Genomic DNA, 22,084 nt, shown 5'->3' on the forward strand with positions numbered 1-22,084 from the left:
CAGGAGTGGCACCCGGTGTGGTCTTCTGCTGCTGTAGCCCATCTGCCTCAAGGTTCGACGTGTTGTGCGTTCAGAGATGCTCTTCTGCATACCTCGGTTGTAATGAGTGGTTATTTGAGTTACTGTTGCCTTTCTATCAGCTCGAACCAGTCTGGCCATTCTCCTCTGACCTCTGGCATCAACAAGGCATTTTCGCCCACAGAACTGCTGCTCACCGGATATTTTCTCTTTTTCGGACCATTCTCTGTAAACCCTAGAGATGGTTGTGCGTGAAAATCCCAGTAGATCAGCAGTTTCTGAAATACTCAGACCAACCCGTCTGGCACCAACAACCACGCCACGTTCAAAGTCACTTAAATCACCTTTCTTCCCCATTCTGATGCTCGGTTTGAACTGCAGCAGATCGTCTTGACCATGTCTACATGCCTAAATGCATTGAGTTGCTGCCATGTGATTGGCTGATTAGAAATTTGCGTTAACGAGCAGTTGGACAGGTGTGCCTAATAAAGTGGCCGGTGAGTGTGTGTGTGTGTGTATATATATATATATATATATATATATACACACATTCACACACACTGATGAGCCAAAACATTATGACCACCCGCCTAATATGCTGCTGGTCCTCCGTATGCTGCAAAAACAGCGCTGACCCGCTGAGGCATGGACTCTACAAGACCTCTGAAGGTGTCCTGTGGTATCTGGCACCAAAACATCAGCAGCAGTTCCTTCAAGTCCTATAAGTTATGAGGGGGAGCCGCCGTGGATCGGTATTGTTGGTCCAGCACATCCCACAGATGCTCAATTGGACTGAGATCTGGAGGCTAGGGCTACCTTTCCATCATGTCTCTCAAACCATTCCCAAACAATTTTTGCAGTGTGGCAGGGCACATTATCCTGCTGAAAGAGGCCACTGCCAATCAGGGAATACCATTGCCATGAAGGGGTGTACGTGGTCTGCAATGATGTCTATAGGTAGGTGACATGTGTCAAATTGATGTCCGCATGAATGGCCAGACCCAGGGTTTCCCAGCAGAACATTGCCCAGACCATCACACTCCCTCCACCAGCTTGTAATCTTCCCCATATGCAGCAGGGTGCGATACTGCGATACGCTGCATGTTGTGACACATTCCTCCTGTAACCATCAATTTTCTGTGACTTGTGCCACAGTAGACCTTCTGTCAGTTCGGAGCAGACAGGATAGCCTTCATTGCGCTCGCACATCGATAAGCCTTGAGCACCGGTTTGTGGTTTGTCCCTCCTCAGACCATTGTCAGTAGGTAGTCATTACTGCTGAGTCTTGTCATTTCAGAGATGCTCTGACCCAGTTGCCTGGCAATAACAATTTGGCTGTCGTCAAAGTCGCTCAGGTCTTTACTCCTCCATACAACACGCTGACAAAAAGAACTGATTGTTTTCTTACCATCTAAACTACCCAGACCTTGACATGTGTCCTTGTTTGGAGATGATCATGTTACGAATGAGAACGGGGCAGGCAGGTGGAGGACTCAAATGCAGACTCGGCAGAGAGACAGGATGAACGAGGAGGCTTTAATTCTCAAAACACAAGTGACAGACTTACAGTCAGTCAGTGGGGAACGAGTCTGAAACAGGCAAACAAAGTCCGAAAAGGGAAAAGGCAGGCAGGCAGGTCAAAAACAGGCTGAAGGTCTTAACCACAGGATCAGGCAGGAACAGGTGCAGGAACAGACAGAAACAGAAGCTTCAGCTGCAGGAAAACACAGAGGCAGCCCTAAGCTACAGCGGAATCAGAATGGCAACTTTGCCGTGGGGGAGATCAGAGCAGGAACAGGCAAAATCAGGATCAGGTTAGCAAGAACAAAAGAGCCCATGGAAGAAACTATGACAAACTGGCAGGGAATGGATGACTGAGACCGGTATAAGTACTGAGGAACTGATGAAGGAATGGGCAGCAGGTGTGTGTGGTAAACAGGAAGGAAAGTCCAGGGGCATCTGGTGGACAGGTGGAGAAATGGCAAAGACTAGAGTAGAGAGTGCTGGAGGCAGGGACAGAGAAAGAATGGGCAAGGGAAACACACACAAGGCCTAAGCATGAACGTTATTCGGCTCCCCTGTGAGTGGTCATAAAGTTTTGGCTCATTATATTTCGAACCCCAGGGTTGTCCAACCTTGGGGGGGGGGGGTCATCTTAGGTTGTCCTGTGTGCAGAGTTTGCGTGTTCTCCCGGTGTCTGCGGTGAGTTTTCTCCGGGTGCTCCGGTTTCCCCCACCACCAAAAGAAACAGTTAGGATTAATACTCCTGTCTGTGCCCCTGACTGAGGCATGGCAAGACGAACTGGAGTTGGTCCCCAGGCGCTCCATGGTGGCTGCCCACTGCTCTTAGCTACACAGCTAGGATGGGTTAAATGCAGAGAAGAATTTCCCCGCAGGGATAAATAATGTATATCAAAATCAAAATCGAATCAAATATATATACGCCACCAACACTGAAGTGCTGAACAGAGCTAAGGAAGCTATTGGTTACCATGACAGTTTACTGACAATGGTAAAAAAAAAAAAAGGAAATTAAACTGGTTTGGGCACATTTGCCGACTGGAAAGGACACTTGCAAAGGACATCCTGCAAGGCCTGGTAGAAGGGACTAGGAAGAGAGGAAGACCGAGAAAAACCTGGGTAAACCACATAGGACAATGGCTACAGATGAGTGTAGTGGCGGTGGGGAGAGCTGCGATGGAGAGGGAACGGCGGAAGAGACTTGCTGAGGCATCAGCTGTGCTCCTACCACCTCCATAGGTTACGGAACTGAAGATGATGATATATTCTATTTATTTCTATTGTATTTTATTACTTTATTGATCCCTGTGGGGAAATTCTTCCTCTGCATTTAACCCATCCTAGCTGTGTAGCTAGGAGCAGTGGGCAGCGAACTCCAGTTCGTCTTGCCATGCCTCGGTCAGGGGCACAGACAGGAGGTATTAACCCTAACATGCGTGTCTCTTTGATGGTGGGGGAAACTGGAGCACCCGGAGAAAACCCACACAGACACGGGAGAACATGCAAACTCCACACTAATATATATATATATATATATATATATATATATATATATATATATATATATAAAACTGTAAATATATATAATAATAACAATAATATATATATATATATGTGTGTGTGCGTGTGTGTATATATATATATACATATACATACATACACACACACACACACACACATCACATACTTATTTTATTTATTTGTAATTGTACCGACACCAAGCTAAATTCGTTGTGCATGTAATGCACATGGAAATCAAAGAATTTCTGATTCTGATTTCCCATGCAAACACAAACATGGAGAAATACAGTACATGTGTATTCTTTTGCATCATGTATCATAAACCAAAGTAGAGCTTATCCTTCTTAGCCTCGTGAAGCCAGCCTAAATCACACGAGCTCAGTCTTCACTATATGAGACACATTGAGCGATGTGAAGTTTATGGGCTGGCTTTGCGAGGCTATATCCCCCCCCTAAAACCTCTGAACTGGGGGACGCACCAATATTAATAATGGGTACCGATTGTTGGAACGATACCAGCCTGAGATTTCAGCGTCAGCGCTTCTAAATACTAACATCTGGCAGCAGGACACGTGTCATCTGAATTTGGGGATCATTTTCGTTTCCACACATAAAAGACCACAGCTGTAAAACAGCTGGTTGTATCGCGTCTGTGGCCTTTTTGTTTAGCAGCCACTACATTTATGATATAACGTTACACTGTTCAGCAAGAACAATATAAATCAGAACGATATATACCCGGTATTAGATAAATAAGCTAAGGCGCTTTGAGGCTTCATCGTCTGATCATGGAAACCAAAATCGAGACAAAGTTGAAGAAGTTTTTTCATAAGACACAATGCCAACACCTTTTTTATCGCACAAAATCAGTTCCCCGTTGCTCAGACCTAAATGAAACATCAGTTTAATACAGTGAATTTGATGGCCGATTTGACCAATCTGAACCGATTTTTTTTGGTTTGTCTTTATGACGTTACAGTAAAAACCTTGGTAGGCTGTCTCAGGCAGAAGAAACACACACACACACACACACACACACACACACACACACACACACACACACACACAATCATCATCGGCGGTCACTCGGGATCGAGTATGACTGTCCTCCCACTGGGTCCCTCTGGGTCTTCAGGTGGGTGTAGAGGTCGATCCTGGAGCTGCATAATGGGAGGACGGGTCAATTTTATTTGTATAGCCCAATATCCATCCATCCATCCATTATCCAAACCGCTTATCCTGCTCTCAGGGTCGCAGGGATGCTGGAGCCTATCCCAGCAGTCATTGGGCGGCAGGCGGGGAGACACCCTGGACAGGCCGCCAGGCCATCACAAGGCACACACACACGCACACACACACACAAATTCATACCTAGGGACAACTTAGTAATGCCGATTCACCTGACCTACATGTCTTTGGACTGTGGGAGGAAACCCACGCAGGCACAGAGAAAACATGCAAACTCCACACAGAGGACGACCTGGGATGACCCACCAAGGTTGGACTACCCCGGGGCTCGAACCCAGGACCTTCTTGCTGTGAGGCGACCGCGCTAACCACTGCACCACCATGTCACCTAGCCCAATATCACAAATTACAAATTTGCCTCAAGGGGCTTTACAGCAACACAACATCCTGTCCTTAGACCCTCACATCGGATAAGGAACAACTCCCTAAAAAAAAACCTTTAACAGGGAGAAAAAATAGCAAGAAATCTCAGGGAGAGCAACAGAGGAGGGATCTCTCTCCCAAGATGGACAATGTGTAATGGATGTTGTGTGTACACAATTTACACAATACAACATTGAAAGAGGATAACAGAATTACAATGGAAATATAAAATTTGTGAAGAATATGATGTGCAGGATGCCAAGCAGTGTCCAGACACCACCAGAACAGCCCAGGACCCAGACCAGCATCGGAATAAAAAAAAAAAAACCCCAGGATAACAAAAATTATATGGATTTATAAGATATATAAAAAGAAAATGGGGTGGCACAATGGCACAGTGGTTAGCGCAGTCGCCTCACAGCAAGAAGGTCGTGGGTTCGAGCCCCGGGGTAGTCCAACCTTGGGGTCGTCCCAGGTTGTCCTCTGTGTGGAGTTTGCATGTTCTCCCCGTGTCTGCGTGGGTTTCCTCCGGGGGCTCCGGTTTCCTCCCACAGTCCAAAGACATGTAGGTCAGGTGACTCTGTCATACTAAATTGCCCATAGGGATGTGTGTGTGTGTGTGTGTGTGTGTGTGTGTGTGTGTGTGTGTGTGTGTGTGTGAGAGAGAGATAGTCTGGCGGCCTGTCCAGGGTGTCTCCCCGCCTGCCGCCCAATGACTGCTGGGATAGGCTCCAGCATCTCCGCGACCCTGAGAGCAGGATAAGTGGTTCAGATAATGGATGGATGGATGGATGGATAAAAAGAAAATGTGATGAGGGGAATGCCAAGCAGCGTCCAGGTGGTGACCACCTGGATGCTGGAGTGGCTGATGCGCCTGCAGCCACCACACGGTCCTTGGCAGGGGGTGGCCAGAGTCCAGTGGCATGGAGAACCAAGACGATTGGGGGAACACCCTCTGTTGCAGCCTTCGGCCACCTTCACTGCTGTTGTGACTTGGAGACATCTTCCACCAGTTCAGCTGTTGAGGTCTTCGTTGGATCGCGCTTCATCTGGAACCTCCCCCTTGCCCTGTCCGTCTTGGGTGACCCTACCAGGAACCAAGCTCCGCACAGCACAGCTCTTGGGATCATTGGTATACGCAAGCTTCTCCACCATGGCAAAGTGGTGGTCCAGGAGAAGACACACACATACACACACACACACACACACACACACACACGCCTGCCCATTCAATCAGACACCCATAATCCACAAGGTATTTATACAAGGTATTCATCAATAGAGGCCATAATGATAATGGCTGCCAGTACGAGAGTTTGATTCCATCATGGGTGAGAAACAGCGAGAGATAATCTACTTTATCAAAACTCTTGATACGGGGGCGCATTTGTTTGCTTTCATTTCGAGGCTGACATTTAAGACAGAACAGGGTGACATTTGAGTTATGAGAGAGTGTGTAATGTCGGGCACATGTATATATATATTTAGGAGGCCTGGACAGAATATCACACACAGCCAGAATGTAATACAAACCAACTGTTGCATCGGGAACTGGCTCAATAAGCAAGACTTAAAATTCAATGAGCCAGACTGGCTGTGATGAGAGGTAGCGTGAACTTCATGTCAAACGCAAGGATCTTAATATAAACACATGGCTAAAACATACGGCAAAGTAAAGGTAGGGAACCTGAGCTATTAGTCATCTGGATATGGCCATAAATGCATTCGATATACGAGTGCCGGTGACTCGATATGTCATTGTCTTCAAAGCCTGCGGAGCTTATTTCAGTTCAGGGGCCAAATAGGGCTTACATTAACTCCCTTTCTTTGTCACCTGTTGTAACAAACCCCAAGTAGCAGGATCACATCTAACCCGCCACACGGCAAACGGGGCACACGTGCGGGCATAGATCATATCTAACTTTCCCCCTTATAATCCCCAGCACCTCTTATCAGGAGCCGTGTGGTGAAACTAAGTATGCACAGCACTGAAGGTTAACAAGTGTTTTTCTAAAATTTCCCTGCAGCTCTCCACGGTAAGTGGGCAGACAGTCGGGAGACAAGCCGACACGCCGCCTTACTTATACACAAACACCGAACTCATCTCATGTGACCAAAGCTATTTCTCAGCCAGGAACTCGACACCGAGCATGCTGAGGTCCAACTGCACAATGTGAACAGCCACACGCTGAACACTGGCGGTGACTCCGGGCGCCAAACATTTTAATTAGCCCTGTGCAGCATTTCTTACTGAGCGCTGGGAATGATTCTGTTATCCGGCCCTTGCCTTGAGGAACCTACGAATTGCTGAAGTGTTCGGGTCAGCACAATGCAAAGGAGACCGTGAGATCATTTAAATGCTTGGAGACATGCAGCTGGATTTGCATAGTCACCTTTAACCGTATTTCCCTCCAGGTGGCTGATGTTTGAATACAATTGTCGGTGACAGGTTTGAGATGGGAAAAAACCCCCCCCCCCGTTAGAATCAGTGCTTGCAAAAACATTTTATACAGGCATCCGGGTAGCATAGCAGTCTATTCCGTTGCCTACCAACACCGGTTCGAATCCCCATGTTACCTCCGGCTTGGTCGGGTGTCCCTACAGACACAATTGCGGGTGGGAAGCCAGATGTGGGTATGTGTCCCGGTCACTGCACTAGCGCCTACTCTGGTTGGTCGGGGCGCCTGTTTAATACTACAAAAATATGATTTTCCAAATGCACGCTGAATTAAAATTTAGGGGTTTGGTGCTTGGCTGAAACAACTGTCAGAATTCCTTGGACTGTGTTTGGACCACATGAGAACAGCGCTGTAAATCTGACAGTCATAAACCCGGCTCTCCCGTATGCAGCCCGTGGAGCAGTGACCGGGAAAGCTCGGAAGAGTGGGGTAATTGGCCAGATACAACTGAGGGGAAAATCCATTCATCCATCCATTATCCAAACCGCATATCCTGCTCCAAGGGTCGCAGGGGATGCTGGAGCCTATCCCATCAGTCATTGGGCGGCAGGCGGAGAGACACCCTGGACAGGCCGCCAGGCCGTCACAGAGCCAAAAAAAACAAAACAAAAACAAAGACAAAAACAAAAACACTGAGGAGACAGTTTCACATTAAATTCGCAATGTCTGATATAGTCCCAAAATCTTTGTGTCAGGAAACTCCAATGAACTGGGATGAAACGCGGATAATAGCGTGGGGTTTTATTCAGGATGTGGAAGCAGTTTAATAGGCAAGTTCACGCCCAGTGAATTAAAGCTGATTTACTGCAGGATGACACCGCTCCCATTTCTGGTCTTTTATGTTTTCATTCATGATAATTAAAGGCATGTTACTCTGAAATTGTTTGACCACTCTTTTGACACAAGGATTAATGTACATGACAGCACTTTATACTGAGGTGATGAAATCTTTCTCCATGTTGCAAAAATTTACAAAGCCAAACAGATTTTGGTTTTTTGCCACAGAGACATTAATACTACAAAAATATGATTTTCCAAATGCACGCTGAATTAAAATTTAGGGGTTTGGTGCTTGGCTGAAACAACTGTCAGAATTCCTTGGACTGTGTTTGGACCACATGAGAACAGCGCTGTAAATCTGACAGTCATAAACCCGGCTCTCCCGTATGCAGCCCGTGGTCCCGTGTCATTTACCACTCACCCTTCCAAAGTCAGACATGACATATCAGCGAATTACTTACTCGTTTACAGTCTAGCCACAAACAAAATGGACACTTTTTCCCCTCTTCCATGCACCCTCCTCTCACTTTCTCCGTCTTTCCCTTCCCCCCCCTCTCACTCTTCCTTTATGTGTCTCAGAGCGATAGATCAGCGATGACAAAATCGTTAGCAGCAGCGTTTGAGAAGACAGGGCTTGCAGCTAGCGGTGATGCTAACTATGTGGTTAATGGAACCCTCTTATCTCTTTCTCTGTGTGTGTGTGTGTGTGTGTGTGTGTGTGTGTGTGTGTGTGTAAGTGAGCGTCTTATCAGTGGAAACAGACCTGGACGTGAGCAGCATAGTGAGCACAAGGAGGGGGGGTGGGGGTAGATGGGGAGGGGAGGAAAGGGAACGGTAGGTGCTGAAGGAATAAGAAGAGATGGAGGTGGAAACCGGCAGACGGAGAGATGGCCAACAGACAGATGGAGGGATATCAGACAGTGATGATACGTAGGAACGGAGAAGTACGTGCTTATGATAAAAAAAATTAAAATGAAATGGGCTGGGGGGGGGGCAGGGGTGTGAGGGGAAAATGGGATGTGGCTGGAGAAAGGAAAGATAAAGGAAAGACAAAAAGAATGGAGTTTGGTTGAGAGAGAAGGGGATAAGGAAGCAGACAGAAAGAGGAGTTGAGACAAGCTAAAAAGAAAACAAAAGAAATAAAACAGTAAGCAAGTGGCAGATCTAACGAGCAGCTAGCTAGTCTTTCACCTTTGGCTGTTGTCCACATAGTCTTGACCTCAAGGTCCTCACACACCCGGTGATTTTGGCCATTCTAGACCATGCCAGACAAATTTTTCAAGTCGTAAAGACAAACACACACACACACACACACACACACACACACACACACACACACACACACACACACACACACACACACACACACACACAGAGGGAAATTAAAGTGTTGTTACAGCTAGTATAACCCAGAAGCACACCATATCAAAAATACACACAACGGCAAGAATAAAAAGCAAAAAACTATGAAGAATAAATTAATAAACTAAACTGAAGTACTTGGTGCCTATAACGTAAAGCAGAATAAAAGCAGGGTGGATCAAGAGCATTGGTAGAAAAATAATAATAACAAAAATAAAATGATAGAAGTGAAACATTAAGAAGAAGATGAAGCCGCATGTTCACATATTCATTTATTGCACGGGGTACGGTTATTCAGTTATTCATAGTTCTTGTATATTGCACATAATAAAAAGCCGACAGATGTATGTTGCACGTAATCAAGTAGTACTGAAGATGATATATGGGATGTCTTAAATTAAATTACAGTATGAGTGATAGTATGCAGTATTGAATATGAAAAATATAAAAATGGCGGTGAAAGCTGTTGCTTATGCGTCCACCTAGAATGCTGGGGTCGGTGTTGTGGCAGAACGGGGAGGAGTTATACAGCTTTATGGCTGCCGGCAGGAAGGATCTCCTGTGGCGTGCTGTGGAGCACCTTGGGGGAATTAGTCTCTTGCCAATCTTAGAACCCATGACAATTTAGCTCTGGGGACAACGGTCAGTATTTTGGGGCTTCCGGTGTAGCTGCTGGCTGCTGGCTTCCGTTTCCTATGAAGACTTCCTCCTCCATGTGCCCATCATTGTTTACAGTCGGATTAGCAACATGAGACGCAAGAATGGAGTTGGAGTTGAGAGATGATGACTACAACCGGATTGTTTCACAAGTATTCGACGCGAGTCAAACGTTTCTCCACACAATGCATCAATACTTCTTGTAAGTGCTTCCACCTCTTTTGCGCCCCACACGGACTGTTACCAACATGTAACCAAAGTATGTGCACGCTCCTGAGTTTGATCAGTGTGTTGTGGGGGGAGACGCATTGTTCACGACGGCCAACAGTTTGGTCAGCCTCCTCTTCTCTGACACTTGGTGCCAAAGAGTCCAGATTTGCTTCCAGCACAGAGCTGGCCTTCCTAACCAGCATGTTCAGTCTGTTGGCATCTCCAGCCTTCACACCACTGCCCCAATACACCACAGCGAGGAAGATGGCGCTGGCTACCACTAAGTAGTAGAACATCTGCAGTATCATATTGCAGATGTTAAAGGACCTGAGCCTGTGCAGGAAGTAGCTCTGGCCCTTCCTGTAGAAGGCCTCGATGTTCCCTGCCCAGTCCGGCCTGTTGTCTTTGTGAACTCTCAGGCATTTGTGGGAGTGAACCACCTCAACATCTGTCCCCAGGATGGACACAGGTATCATTGAGGGCTTACTACTTCAGAAGTCCACCACCATCTCCTTTGTCTTGCTGGCATTCAGCTGCAGATGATTCAGCTTGCACCAGTCCACAAAGTTGTCCACCAGGCCCCTGTACTCTGCTTCCTGCCCCCCACTTATATACCCCATAATAGCAGAGTCATCTGAGAACTTCCACAGGTGGCATGACTCAGAGTTGTACCTGAAGTCTGAGGTGTACAGGGTGAACAGGATGGGGACAGCATTGTCACCTGAAGTGATCCTGTGTTGCTCACCAGCATCTCCAACATGCAGTTCCTCAGTCTCACAAACTGCGGTCTGCTGGTGAGGTAGTCGGTAATCCAGGATACCAGAGGCAAGGCTGGATTAGTACCCCCATGGGCCCCTGGGCACTGAAACTCATACCCCCCCCCACACACACACACACACACGCCCACCCCACGCCCCAGCCATTAAACCCCACCTTAATTATGTTGAACTTCCAGTCAAGCTGGCATGTCAAATCCACCAGCCCATAATGACACACCTATGGTCAAAGGCCCGAATAACCAGTCCAGCTGAGCAGGTATGCCTATACAGTTCAATAGACCAAGTACTGCCATTTCACTCACAAATCACAAGACAAGGAAACAATGGATTAAATCATCCCAAGGCAGTGTATGACTCTAGACTATGGCAATATTTGTGTTCATGGAAAACCACCCGAGCAGACAACACGGCAGTTATTACTGATACACAATGTGACTGACTAGGAGTACGCTTACAACAATGGCATCGTAAGGTAATCACAGTTTCAAAATAAGGCTGACTAAGTGAGCTAGGCAACTTCACACAACTGCAAAAACCAACATATAACGAACTTGACAAACTGACTCCAATACAATACTGAAGCCTCACACCACAGTGATGTAATACACGTTATGCAAACAGCATGTCAAATAAACTCATCCACAACATACAGCAACACACAATCGCAACAGATAATACTGCTCAGTGCACAGACAACATAATCAAACGGTTCTTACCTTTAGAAGTTCTTCTTTCTTGACCTTTTCTTTGCAAACTCCGTGATCAAGTCCTCGAAATCCTGCCACTGCAAATGAGCTTGAAGTAACGTTACTTTCCACTGTTTGGTCATCACCGTCTTAGTCCATTTCTTCCCCCGTTTTTTTCGTCGTTTTCCCTATCTTGTCGTACCCCTGGCCAGAGGCAGTGTGTGGCTGCTGGAGCTAAAGACTTCCAGGCTATGGTTTTCGTTGCTAGCTAGCTGAGGCTGTGCATTGCTGCAACCAACGGTTGACGCTTCCAGGCCATCGTTACTACTTGCTAGCTCGACATCCTCCATCGGAATGGCCCTCTTCTTCACTTTGTTTAGGTTTAAAAAAAAACAAAAAAACAACTTATTAGCGGGACATTTGTAGCTTCTTTTTTCACTTCCTTTTCCTTACTTTTGGCAGCCCCGCTGGGCTTTTTTTTTACAATTTATTTCTGATTTCTCCCAATTTAGTGGCCAATCGATCCCTATTTTAGTTCAAACACCCCCTCCCCCCTCGTACTGCGTGCGTTCGCCAACTGCATCTTTCCGGCCGGCGATATTATGAACCCTACATAGGCCTCGCCAAAATCCCGTTTCTGGCTTTGTCACGTGTGCGCCACCGTAGCAACGCGAAAATATGTTGTTATGGGGTTAGCGCTCATCAAGGAAACGCTGTACACCCACAATTTAACCTGTCTAAGTTATCCACAATCAACATTAACGTTTTTAACTCAATCTTTGCTTGCTCCACGTTTGAGCATAGGATACTTCACCCCTTATCATGACTACAAACAAAACGAGCTCCTATATTGTAGTAATATGACTTTTACATTTATACACAGGTAACAACTTACTGATCAGCTTTCTTAAATGTGAGAAAGTCTATTTATTAGATATATGTTCATTTTCAGACAACTAACGTTACTTACCTCCGTTCTGTTGTTGACAGCCAGCAGTCCAAAATTACAAAAGCAGCCAGCTGTCCAAAATTGCGAAAAATACAAAATTACAAAATTGAAGGTAGCTAACGTTAGCTTTGCTTCGCACCGAGTTGATAGTTGATTGTTTCCTTAGCAACGCAGCGGAAATCCGGCGTCCGTTCGCGAGATTTGGGACAGGGTACGGGATTTTGGCGAGGGCTATGTAGGGTTCATAATATCGCTTCCGGCCGGCAGTCTCGCAGGAGACGCCTCCCCACTTCCGGGACAGGGCGAATCCCGGCCGAACCACTGCTTTCCCCCCCCCCACACACACACACACCCAGAGACGCATTCATGTGTGACGAACACAAGCCGACTCCGCCCCCCTCCCGAAGACAGCGTTGCCAATGATTGCTGCTTCATCGAGTCCGGCCATAGTCGGATCTGACGAGACCGCGGGCAACTGCATCGACACAAAGCCGATGCTTTAGACCGCTACACCACCGCGGACTTTTTTCTGCTGCTTGGCAATTTTTTTCCACACACTTCTCACTGATAACCTAACTGATAGTGGGTCAGCTAAAAATTAACTCCACTGTTTTTAACCTTGACTTGGCTTAAGAATAACTGATCTTGAATCTGTGCAGTGTAAGCCACCTGCTCTCTATGCCCACCCACCTTGACCGCTAGCCAATCTATACAGTGTATTGCCGCTTGCTCACCAGTCACCACTTGCCCAGCCATCTCACCAATACAATAATCAACCATGAGACTTAATTTTCTAGGAAACTTTTATTTCATTCTGACCGGATAATTATCAAGAGAATGGGTCAAGCTTTGTGTCATATATCTGTGGAGCCCAACGTAAAAAGAAAAATACATTGTTTTTCTCCCATCGTGGAGGGCCCTTTTATGCTTAGGGGCCCCTGGGCACATGCCCAGGTTGCCCATATGGTAGATCTGGTGTAGACCACAGGGTTATCTACATGTATCGCCCTGAGCTTTTCCCCCATCATAGTGGATGAATGGTGTTGAAGGCACTGGAGAAATCAAAGAACATGACCTCACAGTGATTCCAGCCTCGTCCAAGTGGGGTAAGCTTGTTGTAGCAGGTATATGATGGCATCATCCACCCTGATATGCTGCTGGTAGGCAAACTGCACGGGACACACTGCAGGGCAGACCAGGGATCTGAGGTGGGAGAGAACCAGCCTCTCCAGGATCTTCATCACGTGGGATATCAGCGCCTCTGGTCTGTAGTCATTTGGTACACGGGGGTGCCTCTTCTTGGGCACCAAGACCAGGCAGGACGTCTACCACCTGGTCCCGGTGCCCAAGAAGGGTCTGTTTAAACATCTGTTGTGAACAATGGTCAGCTGTCCTGGGTCTCTCAGTTTGGCCAGGTTAAGGATACGATATAATAAAATCTCCAACACCATCCAGCAGAAAATGACGACATCCTTGTATGTGGACCGAATCTAAACGTGTTGACCGGGTCAAAATCCTCCCCCCTTTTATTTAGGTTTCACAAGATAAAAATATGCCGTCAATAACGCAACTGTATATTTTTTCTGTGAGACCATTTTGAGGGTCTTTTTGGGCAGGGCTATATGTCTTCTTGCTGTTTGCTGATGTAAGTCGTAGCTTTGTGATTCAACCAAACACATTGTGACAGTACTCTCACTCGAATTCGCACAGTCTGACAAGGGGGTTGTCAAGACTTCACCTTTTTCTCGCTGTGCAATAAGACATACAACAAACATTTGAGACGGTCACAATCATACAACCCTATACGTTTATAGGGATGGTATACCTTCCTGTGTGTTAATAGATTGGCTGTATTGAAATGGAGGACTTCTGGAGTAATGCGTCAGAGATTATCTTAGACGGAGCAGTCAGTGATACTCAATATATTGAGTGCTGTATGTTCGTTTGCTGAATTGTATGTTAATCTTTTACAACAGCCTAATAACTGTTGCAGCGTAGAAATTACAAGTTCACTTATTTTAGTTCGAGAACATCACATCATTTTCCATTTTTTTTATGAGAAACAAGTCAAAATCAACCATGGGTATGAACAGCAGAAGATATGCGAAACAATCATCTATATGTTGCCGCCTCCATTAGGACAACAAGGGACATTTCAACCACACATACGTATACTGGTGACAGAAAGACCACACAGCCCTCTTATTTCTGACAAGATTCAGTCCATTTTTTCCCTTTTCGGTGCAGGAAGATGGCGGCGCGAACTCACATTTGCAGCGGCCTCACCCAGTACCGGTGTGGGAAGATGGCAGCATGAATTTACATTTACAGTGGTCTCACCCAGTACCATCCATGCAGTGTCTTTGTCCATGTCTGGGTCTAAGTTTATGTCTTCATTTGATGGCTGGGACAGCTGGCGCTGGATTGGCTGGGAGAGTTTGGTCTGCCGCGTCCTGTGGGCCCAGGGACCATGGCCCTGCCCAGAGCTGCGCCCAAAGAGGAAACACTGAGGGTGGTCTGACAGGACGCGGAAGTTGGGCAGGCTAAGCTAACTGCTTGCCCATGCAGACTGGCAGTGCCGATAACACCGAGGGCGGTCTAGCGGCAGCCTCGCCTGGTGTTGACTGTGTTTTTTTCGTCGTTGTGTGGAGTGCAGGGAGGTGTATCAAGAGTGTCTGGCTGGGACAGCTGGCATTGGATCAGTTGGGGGAGCCTGGTCTGCTGTATCCAGTGGGCCCAAGGACCACGGCCCTGCCCAGAGCTAAGCCCAAAGAGGAAGCACCGAGGGTAGTCTGACAGGATGCAGAAGCAGGGCAGGCTAAGCTAACTGCTAGCTCATGCAGACCGGCAGTTCCAGCAGTCATCCTGGCTGACGTTCACTCTCTTGGATAGAGAAAAAAAAATTTTTTTTTTTTTTGTTGATATGTTAGATATATATGTTTTTGTAGTTTTTTTTGGGAGTTTGGATATATATATGTTCTTGTACTTTGGATATGTTTTTTTTGTCTTTGCACTGCTGTGGGCTGGGGGAAATGATATTTCATTTCATTTCATGTACACAAGTGCATGGAATTAAATGACAAATAAATGTTCCTGATTCCCGCTTTCATCCATCACTTCACTGTACAAAACTAGCCTTTCCTATCAGTCCAGAGCAGAGGCAGAAGTTAGAAAATTCTGTTGAATTTGAACTGATACGACACCAGGATCATCCATCCATTATCCAAACTGCTTATCCTGCTCTCAGGGTCGCTGGGATGCTGGAGCCTATCCCAGCAGTCATTGGGCGGCAGGCGGAGAGACACCCTGGACAGGCCGCCAGGCCATCACAGGGCCCCCCCCACACCACACCACACCTTCATACCTAGGGGCAATTTAGTATGGCCGATTCACCTGACCTACATGTCTTTGGACTGTGGGAGGAAACCGGAGCTCCCGGAGAAAACCCACAGACACGGGGAGAACGTGCAAACTCCACACAGAGGACGACCTGGGACAACCCCCAAGGTTGGACTACCCCGGGGCTTGAACCCAGGACTTTCTTGCTGTGAGGCAACCGCGCTAACTGCTGCACCACCATGCCGCTCCACCAGGATCATATAAATTTTAAATCAAATACAGATCACAGCATTATCATTTGCAAACATTCTCACACGTGGCTGTGAACAGGCCTCCACTGCAGACAGGTATGTGGTTTCACATTCAATTGCAGTCAGTGCTTCTGTCCCCAGAGGCAACTATACCACCACAGCAACAGTCACATCGACCAGGTGCCAAGAACAATGAAATTATCCCTCTATTTTCCACATTCCCAAGAAGAATATAAATCTTCAATTCGCAACACCAAATACACACTCGATGTTTCTAGAGCGAATCCGTCAAAGGAAATGGGGAGTTGTTTACCATTTGCTGTATAAACACAGAGTAAAACGTGACTAAAAGAGGCAGTCAAGATGTAATTTTGATAAAAAAATATAATACTAAAGGGATTGGTGGAACAAAAAGAGCTTGAAAATTAGCATAACCACTGGTGAGAGAGGGCACAGATAAAGAATTGGAAGAGTTTGGAAGCCTGATAGAGCGATACAGTAGATATGTCTGACAGAGATAGGCGGAGATAGAGAAGTGATAGAGAGAGAGAGAGACAGAGAGAGACAGAGAGAGCGTGTGTGTGTGTGTGTGCATGGGGTGGTGAAAATGGAAGCAACCTGGAGACAGATGGAGGGATGGAGAGAGTATGTGAATCAAGAGATATGGAGATATGACACGAATGGCCCAGAAAAGTCAATAGCAATATGACTAGAGAGAGATAAAGTGGATAGAGGGGGGAATTGGGGCAAGGTGGGCCGCGGGGGGGGGGGGGTAGATGACAAAAACGCTCTCAAAGAAGGGCCAAGGAGATAGCGTGACAGGATGAGCGACAACGAACGAGAGAGTGATAAAGGGAGAGTGATGGAGAAACGGGAGAGTGAGAAGATGTGAGAGGAGTTGTTTGTTTGTCCTCAGGCTGCTCTCTTCCAGGAAGGACAAGGATGTGTGGGTGGTTTGCAACGTTTACCAACACAAAGTGTATGTTCGTGAGTGTACTGGTGTGTGTGTATGTGCTCATTTTTCACGGCAACCAGCCACCAATAACATTATATAACTGCAATCAAAACAGTAGAAGTAACCATGGCAACGCTTAACTAACAGCCATGAGCTTTTCATGAACACAGACAGAAGAACAACAACAAAAAGCCTTGAAAAATGAGAGACTTATTAATGATGCGAGGTACCTTTCAAGCAATCTGATGGCAAGTATCCTCTTGATATCCAATCCTGTCTTTTTTGTTTAGCTGGCAGCCCTGGATGAGCACATGGATGAGGTGTGTTGTGCTTCTGCTATCGAAGAGGTGGGGTTCTTCGCCAGAGAGCTCCTAATGGGAACCCAAACAGTGGCAGGGGTATGGCTGTCAGGAGTCAAATGTATTTTGGGCCTAGAACAAATAATGATGGCAAGGATGGAAAGAGTAACAAGGCGTTGGGTTACTATTCCAAAACTACTCCCTGTTCCCCGCACCCAGACATGACCCTCGTAAGGCCGTCTGGATACCCAGCTTAGGATAAGATAAAGGGGCTAAATAAGGTAGCTCTGGAGAATGCTATTTTGCTAGACATAGCTTAAAAGCTCGTTTGCATCTGTTTCCCCCTTGCAAGGGTTTAAGCTGGGCCTTTTGTGGCCTGAATACCGGCATCTCCACCTGTCCTCATTCCCAGACCCACAAAATCTCCAGATTCAGAGGCTGCCGAGAGCTTCTCGGCCCCCGAGTCCACTGCCCTATGGCTCGCAGGGTCTGCAGTGAGACAGACTGTTTCCCAGCATCCCATCTGTGGGTATTTGTGTAATTTCCTCAGAACTAAAAATAAGGAGCTATCAGATGTTTGTGCCCTTTAGGCTGTACCACCTACTAGACCAGGGGTGGCTAACCATGTGCCATGGAGAGCCATGTGTATGCAGATTTTCATTCCAGCCGGGCTCCGCACCAGGTGATTTCACTGATTAGTAACCTTCAACCAAAGAGGAAGAATGTATCAGTGAAATCACCTGGTGTGGAGTCAGGCTGGAATGAAAACCTGCATACACATGGCTCTCCATGGCACATGATTAGCTACCGCTGTACTAGACAATAAGAATTATCAGTGCACCTCTTTTCCAGCATAAGGTACAAAGCACTTTTCATTTAAAAATCAAAATGGGGCATCCAGGTAGTGTAGCGGTTTATTCCGTTGCCTACCAACACAGGGATCGCCAGTTCGAATCCCCATGTTACCTCCGGCTTGGTCGGGCATGCCTACAGACACGATTGGCCATGTCTGCCAGTGGGAAACAGGATGTGGGTATGTGTCCTGGTCGCTGCACTAGTGCCTCTTCTGGTCGGTCGGGGCACTTGTTCAGGGGGGAGGGGGAACTGGTGGGGGGAATAGTTTGATCCTCCCACACGCTATGTCCCCCTGGCGAAACTCCTCACTGTCAGGTGAAAAGAAGCAGCTGGCGACTCCACATGTATCGTAGGAGGCATGTGGTAGTCTGCAACCCTCCCCGGATCAGCAGAAGAAGAAAAAAATCAAAACAAATAAAGCTAAATATGGTGTGAGCACTAAAGAGAACATAGGCAAAAGCAAGACCAGAATGCCATTACTTAACACAGTTGGCTAAAAATGACTTTTTAACCGCGGCGTGTTAACAGTGACAGATTAAAGTGGCTCTCTTAGAGGACAGATGTGCAACAGTTTGCGCTGTTGCTGTGTAATAAATCCTTGAATGAAAGTGAAATTTAAATCTAGACTGCAACAACCAAAACCGCAAGTGATGGTGGCCTGAATGGCCATCAAGTGATATGAGGACATAGCAACGTGGCGTTCAGGCAGCAGATGTTGTTGGGACCTTTTATGCGATTAGAGCCGGCGCCATGGAAAACAACAGGTGACACCTGATGTGATGTGCAATTAGTCTTCCTAGAAAGTAGAAGAAGTACGATTGTGTAGAATCTCGTCAAGACTTGTTGAATGAAGAAAGGAAAGCAGTTAATTGGAATTCTGCCAGAATTAATCTAATGTCTGCCTAACCTTTCACAATCTCCACGGTGACGCAATAAAAAGTCACCTTTCCGTCTTTCATCAACACCTCGTAAACTCCAAAATTGTAATTGTGGGTGAATGGTCATGTGTATGTGTGTGCGTGCATGCTTGCAATGCAAGGGTGCGCGCGGCTGTGTGTAGGTATCGGTGTGCATGTGTTTACGGAGTGTGTCGAACGGTGGGAGCTGGGCGTGTGGCCTGATTGCCTTTTTCTCAATAACCCGTCCTGATTCAACATTGTAATCGAAAGTGTGTCGGGACTAAACAGATGCAGAAAGCGTTCTCCCCGTGAAGCAAGTTTTCATTCAGAGCTAATTAACGGGCATCTGCCGCGGTAGGCCACGTGACATTCCATCATGCAGATGCCAGGAGCCATGTGGGTTATAGAAACATTATGGAAATCAAACCAGCCGTTTCACTGCATTACATTGCAGCCTTTCAGTTAAGGGTAGCAACTAAAACAAAATGAAATAGCATTTGATTTAGCAGAATTCCTCACCTAGCTCATTGCTTTTATGTATTTTTTTTTTAATTTGTGACAGAAGGTCGTTTTAAAAACATCCTCCTTTTTTTTTTGGTTCTCTTTCTCTTGGATAGTTGTATTTTACATTCATCTCAAAACACAGGTGAAACACGAGCTGAGCAATGTCTAGGTGTCAACGTATTGTTTCTGACACCGCCGCTGTATTTGTGAATATCGAACTGAACCAGTGCAGAGGCTGTGAAGAAAATGGAGCTCGTGTTGAATGGTACACACCTCCCTCTCTCTGCATGCACCACCATTTTCTTCTAATACCAGTCTGGAGGCTGATAAGCTGCAGGTGCATATTGGTAAGGCTTTATTTATTTTTGAAGAATTTCAGAATGTCCCATGTTTTCATCTACATACTCACCGGGTCCCTTTTCCAGATGCCCATCATGTACCCTATCACACTGGAGCAGGGATTGGAGATGTTTTCATAAAGGTGACAGCCAGCTGACAGATGGAGTTTCCTGGAATGTGGAATGAAGTGTTCAGATTAGATATTGTCCCCATAAACAGGTTATTGCTAACAAATATAAAAGCACATATACAGTGATCAGTTTTTCCAGTTTTTGCAATTTGTGTGCAATCCTTTCAACATGGCACTTTGTTCTGTGTGTGTGTATGTGTGTGCGTGTGTGTGTGTGTATTTACGTGCGCAGGAATGTGAACAAACATCGTGTCCGATGATCTTTTAAAAAGGTTTATGATATGTGGAAGGGCAAGAGGACATAACATGGAATCATATTGGTTGCTCCTCATATTAGACTCTGTTTTTTATGTGGGAAAACACATTTATTTCCCGGGGCTGTTCTCATCCGCCTGCTACAGTGGGAATTTCATTTTCTTTGAGCATCGATCTGATTTGGACAAGAGGTGTGAGAAGAGAGAGAAAGGGGAGAGACAGTGTTTAGATTTCCTAGGGTCTGCGTGAGTGTTTTGAGAGAGCGTGGTGGTTCAGAAGCAGTTGGCTGGAGAGCCCCGCTGCACCTAATCTGAATTGAGAGCACGGCGCCTTGATTAAAAACCCATCGAGAGCACGTGCGTGCACGCACAGACACACCAACTCACACACACACTGACTCACGTGCACACACAAACACATATGCTCATTGTCTTTGTCTGCCACTTCAACACCATTACTCTCTGTGATACAAAAACCTTTTTATTTGGTGGGCTTATGAAACATAAGAGATAAACAGAAGCAGTCTAGAGGCACAGAGATCATGGCACTGTCATATTGCTTATAAACAATCTTATCTAAAGCCAGTGTGTGTATTTGCATGCATGATAGTGTTTGCGTGTACGCACGTGTGTGTGTGTGTGTGTGTGTGTGTGTGTGTGTGTGTGTGTGTGTGTGTGTGTGTGTGTGTGCGTGTGTGAAGTGAGTAATTTCCCATGAAATGAAGTAAGCATGGTACTTAGCAGGAGATAGGCAGACTGTATCTAAGCTAAAATAAGAAGGGAGACCAGTTTAATGCCAAGCTCGCTGGGAAAACCTGAGCAGCACACGTGAATTCATAATGCCTTAACCCCTCTTGCCATTTACACCCCTTTGAGCAAGGCATTTAATCCCACAGTTGCTCAGCAGAAACAGTGGCAGAAGGCTGTGTTTGTGTTGACTGGTTCCTGGGGTTTGTTGTGTGTAATTGTGTGTGTGTGAAGTCAACCTTCTCTGAATAAACAAAGGTTAAAAAAAAGAGACACAAACATGCACACATACATACACAGACATGCACTCTGGTGGCGGTATGAAGGACTGTATTCTATAGGCTTTTAGTCAGGGACTGAGTGGTGATTAATCTTTCACCGCTCACCGTCATATTCTCTCTCTCTCTCTCTCTCCCCTCTCTCTCTCCTTTTACAACCCCTTCTCTATAAACCATTTCCAGTTTAGCAGCTCTTAACCCCCTGGTCACTAGCAAAGCTTGGTTATGGTTGGAGGAAAAAGACAAGGGAGGAGAGGGAGAATTTTAATCAGCTTTACGTCCGCTGCTTTCCCTAAAGCTGCCCGTTCCATACGCCCTTCTGACAGAATGAACCGAGGACAAAGCTCAAGAGAGAGAAAGCCTCCATTTTGCCTTCCGATTCACCTTTACAACCACATCTAGCCACCCCCCCCCCCATGCACGCTCCTTGCTGCACCACCCCATCGACTCTTACAAACCCTTGATGGAGAAAATGAAGGCTATGCTAAGTCTGTTCACACATAGGAGCGGCCCCGGTACAGCTGCATTCCCCTGTCGACCACCGAATGCCCTGGTCATCCTCAGGGAAGCCGCGGTAGACATGGCCAAGGGAAGGGAGCGTTAACCGTACCTACATTATCCAGGTCAGTGCAGGGATTTAGCCCAGTTTGCTAGCTAGCCTTAAGGCTATTGGTGCCTCAT

This window comes from Lampris incognitus, chromosome 14 (assembly GCF_029633865.1).
Source record: "Lampris incognitus isolate fLamInc1 chromosome 14, fLamInc1.hap2, whole genome shotgun sequence".
In the NCBI taxonomy this organism is placed as follows: domain Eukaryota; kingdom Metazoa; phylum Chordata; class Actinopteri; order Lampriformes; family Lampridae; genus Lampris; species Lampris incognitus.